The sequence below is a fragment of the Adiantum capillus-veneris genome, chromosome 13 (genome assembly GCF_014529385.1).
Source record: "Adiantum capillus-veneris isolate H3 chromosome 13, ASM1452938v2, whole genome shotgun sequence".
NCBI lineage: Eukaryota > Viridiplantae > Streptophyta > Polypodiopsida > Polypodiales > Pteridaceae > Adiantum > Adiantum capillus-veneris.
Genome location: NC_140943.1, coordinates 96,167,220 through 96,173,559, shown reverse-complemented (window position 1 = coordinate 96,173,559; position 6,340 = coordinate 96,167,220).

Genomic DNA, 6,340 nt, shown 5'->3' with positions numbered 1-6,340 from the left:
ATTCGCAATGCAAGATGTTTTTTACAAGGCAAGAAAATACTCACGAATTGATTGTACGCTGTGACTAGAAAGCACGCTAGATCAAAGTTGACTCTGCTAAACCAGTTCATCAGACTCAAAAAGGAAACTGAGTTGTTCTGCAGATAAGGCGATATCAGCGGATCTATTACGTATACTTTCTCTTGAACCTCAGGGGGCAGAAGCGAGACAGCGTGGCTAACATGAACAAATGGCAAAGATTAGACTTGAACATCAATTGAGTCAATACCGAGCGAGTGGGGAAGCTATCGAATTCCATACGCCACTGATTCGCTTGGTATTGACCCATGTCTTGGCTGAAATGAAGAAGAAATTGACAACTGCCGCAAAGACATGGGTCAATACCGAGCGAGTCAGCGACGGATTCCAATTCCATAAGCAATTGACCCGCTTGGTATTGACCCATGTCTTTAAGGTAGTGAACCATTATAAAGAAAAACTTGGCAACTGCCACAGAGACACGGGTCAATACCGAGCGAGTAGTACCAAAATCCAATTTCATTAGCCACTGTCTCGCTTGGTATTGATCCATGTCTCGGTAGAGACCCATTTAATGAGCATAAGAATTAAAGAGCATGAGAATTACCACAAAGCAACATTGACGACCTCATTTGTTGCAAGCGAGTTGGTGAAATTGCGCATGCACATGAAGTCTACATTATCGAGGTTGGTAATGCAAGCCTCCTCTGACCTTGCAGGCAGCTGTATGTGCGCATGCAGAGACGCTGAGCTCAACAAAACTCTCAACTCCTCTTCATTATCTTTGTTGATTTGCTCTAAAATAATTGACTCATCCGATACGTTGGATGGCCCTTCTGATGCAGAGCCTTGCCCTTCCCTTTCTTGAGCTGGCTCCCTGGCTGCCTCAGGCTCCTCCCTAATAGCCTCAGGCTCCTCAGGCTCCGGAACATTTTCCTTCAATATTGGTTACTCCATAGATGCCTCAGGCTCCACCCTGACTTGCTCTTGTCCCTCATCATCCACTATGGACTGCGGATCCTCCATGACTTGCTCATTTTGGTGTCTAGCTGGCTCCTCAATAACTGTCTCTGTTTCTTCCATGACTGCCTCGGGGTCCACTCTGGCTTGCTCTTGGCCCTCTGCGGCTATCTCAGCCTGCCCATCTGTGTCATTTCTCTCGACCCGTGATTGGGTCCTTCTGCTGTTTGTTTCAGCCCTAGACGGCTCTGTCTGTCGTGCACGAGGATGGAGAGGGGGGATGTTGAGAATATCCATGGTTCGACTATCCTGGATAGGCACTGGCTGAAGCAGCCCATCGTAGAGGAAACAAAGCCTACGAAGAGTATCAAAATCCCGCGGCATGATAGTGACGCGGTGTGCATGGGTAGCCATGATATATCCATCGCTGAAGAATTCCACGAGGTAGTTTTTAGCAATTTCTTGAAGGCAGAGGAGTGCACTGCTGGCCCAGTGCATGCCGACTCTCCACCACTGCTCGCAAATCTCCTGCACTACTCGCTGGAAAGGGAGACGTGGAATAGCAGGTTGAACGTGTCGTTTTATCCTGCGCAGTTACAGTACACCTCTGTGCACCTCATATCGGCGTCTTCTTGCTTGAGCATTCAAAGATTCACCTGTTGCCCTCCTAGAGCAGGCCTTTACACGAGGCATCTCTACAAATACAATAACACCAAAAGACAATTCATTTGTCAGCACAAGGGACTTCAGATTTAAGAAAAGGTCAGTACCAAGCAAATAGGTGCATAGGAAAGAGTTGCCTTGCCTTATTCGCTCGGTATTGACCTCAGAAAATAGTAATGGTAGACATGACTTATATTTTCTGAGGTCACTACCGAGTGAATAGGTGCATAGGAAAGAGTTTGCCTTGCCTTATTCGCTCGGTAGTGACTTCAAAAAAAGTAATAGCAGATATCACTTACATTTTCTGAGATCATTACCAAGCGAACAGGTTTGCAACCCCTACAAGAAAATACCTTATTTGCTGGGTAGTGACCTCAGAAAAGTGTACAAGCAAGCGAACAGGTTTGCATCCGCCGCTGATACAAAATACCAATGTGAAGGAGATCTTAAATCGATGCGGTTCTAACTGTCATATCGTTCCCTCCAATCACTTCCCCTAATATCGGGGGGATGGTACCATTGATTCTCTCTCCCACGTCCACCTCTCATGAAACCTCATGGCAGTACCACCCCTCACAGACCACTAACTCATAAGCCAGAGCCTAAGATCTGCTTTTTAGGCATGTTTGAAAGTCTATTTAAGAAGCAGTTGTTTCAGAACCTCCCTCAGGGTTTCGCAGAACAACCAAAAGAAGCTTGGATAGTGGCGATGCCTTTCCAAGGTATACTCCCGCAGCACCAGCAACACCGCATCCGGGCCCTCCTCATGAGGTCTCCCCTTGGCCCTCCCCCGATGCTACCTTTAATGTTCTCGACTGACACAGCTCGGGAGTGGCTGCTGTCAACACGGGAGTCAATTCTCGAGGTAAGCCGCTGGTAATTCTTTGCTTTCTGCTCCCAATTTCCAAGCTCCTAGTTTGAAGAGCTTACTTGCTAAATGCTCTGTGCAGGATGCTAGCCTGAAGCTGCAGCAAATGCTGATCGTCAGGAAGAGGGTCTCAATCCTTAAAGACTCTTTGGAAGCAAGAAGGCCTGAAGACATGCAGCGATTGCTTGCCGAGAATGGCTCTATGGAGGCAATCATTAATTGGCTTCAGGAAATGAAGGATGAAGTTCTTGAGCTAGCCAGTAAATATGAGGAAGCCATTAACTTTGCAAACAGGCTTTGCGAAGAGATAGCTTGGCTGTTGAAGAAACCCCCGGAAATTAATAGGCCACTCTTTGTAAATTCTGAAGTGTTTTCTAACTCAAACCCGGTGTTCAGTTGTAATTTTGTTTCTTTCTTATAAAATCAAAAGGCGTATTTGGCAAAAGAAAACCCTAAATCCGCAACAAGCAGGGGTTACCTTCCCCTTATTTGCTTAGTATTGACCTCTGTACTAGCAGACATCACTTAAATTTTCTTTTGGTCAGTACCAAGCGAATAGGGCCCTTCGGACTAAGTGACCTTACCTTATTCGCTTGGTACTGACCAACTACACAAAATACAAGCGCACGGGACCGAAATCAAAACACGTATTTGGCAAAAGAAAGCCCTAAATCCACAACAAGCAGGGGTTACCTTCCCCTTATTTTCTTAGTATTGACCTCTGTACTAGCAGACATCACTTAAATTTTCTTTTGGTCAGTACCAAGCAAATAGGACCCTTCAGACTAAGTGACCTTACCTTATTCGCTTGGTACTGACCAACTACCTAAAACACAAGCGCATCGGACCGAAATCAAAACGCGTATTTGGCAAAAGAAAACCCTAAATCCGCAACAAGCAGGGGTTACCTTCCCCTTATTTGCTTAGTATTGACCTCTGTACTAGCAAACGTCACTTAAATTTTCTTTTGGTCAGTACCAAACGAATAGGGCCCTTCGGACTAAGTGACCTTACCTTATTCGCTTGGTACTGACCAGCTACACAAAATACAAGTGCACAGAAGGGTAGTAAGTAGCATACCTCTTCACTGTGTGTACAGTTCCGCGTCGCTGAAGCACTACAGAACAAGAGTAAGAGAAGGAGGATGCTCGAGAGTAAGAGGTGATGGAGTTTGCTTACCGCGTAGCGTCGATGGGGGTAGAGTTAATTAGAATGATGCGCAGTAGAGGACGCGAAAAGAGGCAGAATAATTGAAACTTGAGATGTTTGGCGGGGGTAATGCCTCAACTTAGAATGCTTACCTCGGGGAGGGTGACAACTTCACTTATGCACGAGATTGCGGTTAGTAAATCGTACTGTGAGACCATTTAATACTGGTTGTCCTTGAGAGCGCAGCCCACGTGCCTTTTTGAGTGACCGTTAAGGGTCAGACAGACGCCAATCGCCCTTGCAGTCGCCATCTCCATCTCCATCTCGCACCTTCTACGTGGCCAGCTCTCGTGCCTTTCCCTTTTCTGCGCCCTTCCCCTTGGCCAGCTCTCGTGATCTTGCATTTAGAGTCAGACGCCGATCGCCCTTGCATTCGCCATCTCCATCTCCATCTCGCACCTTCTGCTTGGCCAGCTCTCATGCCTTTGCCTTTTCTGCGCCCTTCCCCTTGGCCAGCTCTCGTGATCCTGCGTTTAGAGTCAGACCTATCGCCCTTGCATTTGCCATCGCCTTTGCATTTTCTGCGCTCTTCCCCTTGGCCAGCTCTCATGATCCTGCGTTGAGTGACCTCCACTGGGTCGAGTCCTTTGCTGCCGCGTCGCCATCGCCCCCCTGTGGTTCTTGCTATCGGTGGCCTGTGACATCACCATCCAACTCGGCGCCATTGGATATTACAGAGACAGGTTCTTTCTCCCTGCCTCTCCCCTTCCTGTGTGTTGTTAATTGTGTGCACACCGAAGCCACTGCGTTAGGGTAAAAACGCATGCATGGTTGGAATAATTACTCATTATGTGACCGTATCGCATTCATGGTTGGAATAATTACTCCTTATGTGACCGTATCGCATTCATGGTTGGAATAATTACTCCTTATGTGACCGTGCCTGAGTTTGGGCATAGTGAGTGAGTAGGCCTATAAATCTATCACTGATAACATAATATGCTCTGTTCTTATGCACCTGTTCCGAATGCCACAAGACAGAACCAAGCAAATAGGGCCCTTCGGAGATTCTTGGGGGCACTACTCGCTTGGTACTGACTCAACTAACATCACCACTTATGGCATTAGCGAAAGGGACATAACCCGTCGATAGGGCCATTCGGTGATTCTTGGGGCCCCTACTCCATTGGTTCTGACTCAACTAACGTCAACTCTTATGACATTAGCACACGGGACAGAACAAAGCGAATAGAGTCCTTCGGAAATTCTTGGGGGCCCTACTCGCTTGGTTCTGACTCAACTAACATCAACTCTTATGACATTAGCACACGGGACAGAACCAAGCGAAGAGGGTCCTTCAGAAATTCTTGGGGACCCTACTCGCTTGGTTCTGACTCAACTAACGTCACCTCTTATGACATTAGCGCACGGGACTGAACCAAGCAAAATAGGACATTGAGGGCTACTCGAGGCCCAACATTCGCTTTGTTATGACACCAAATAGTTTTGGCTCGCTTTTTATTTCAGTCATGGGGATCATAGTCCTGGAGACAGACGTGGAATTCTACCATGGGTTTGTCTGTTACTTATACTTGCAAATGGATGGTGAGTCAAAGACTTCGCAGTCAACAACTTTCGGTAGTTGTCCATTGGCGCCGGAGGAAGAGGTAGAGGATGTGGAGGTGCAATTCAACCCAGAAGAAGAGCGGGAAGAGGTAAAAAAGGAAACATTTGATGTGGGCTTAACTCTTGTTTCTCTCGCGGATGCAGCAATAGGGTGCAAGCAAGAAAGCCCAAGTATGGAAGCGACTTTGCCTCTGAATTGTGCTCCTAGCTTTGCTATGGAGGGCGACACCCACTATGTTCTGCTCACAGATATCATGCATGAGCTCAATATACGGGAGGAATACTGCCTAGTGGCAATTGCAAATTTTTGTGAGGCAGACATGGGGTTTGTGGACGATGATGGAGTGGACCAACATCTTATTGCTGACACAGCTGTCCGCGACTCAGACTCACAGTTCACTTCAGGGTCGCAACTGATTAAAGATACGTTCAATGAGGCGAAGTCTGGAGAGGCCAATTTGCCAACAGATGAGCAGTTTGAATTGACAACAAAACAACTCGGCTTGGAAAACATGGGTAGACACGTGGCACCCGAATATCATGTAATGAATAGTCAGTCTATTCACTTGTGGGGGAGGTCGATGCTGGAAATGGACGAGAATCAGATGGTAACTTTTGTCATGCATTCAGATGGTATTAGAGATGGCCGAGTGATAAAATATCATGAACATTTTTTTTTGTTGCCAGGTGCTAGTATATGACGATAGTTTCCTTAGAAGAGCGGGAGGCTCACGGCAAGGGCTTGTCACTGGAGTCCAAGGCAAGGATGCGGCGTTGTCTCACTACATCGGGCGTTTCAACCACAAAAAGGTCTGTAGAAACAATTCAAGTACTTGACAATTGTACTCATCTCACTTACGGCCCATAAATTCATTGCAATTATTATGTAGATCATAATATACCACAAGGAATACTCCGATGACAATACAAAGTTCCCACTATTTGCAATGAAAGTTATTACAAGATTGTGTGGTGAGCACCCCCTCTCACTAAACGCAGAAAGAGTAATTCTGATTGAAAAACAGTTTGCTCTACGTGTATTTGGCATTGGGTATG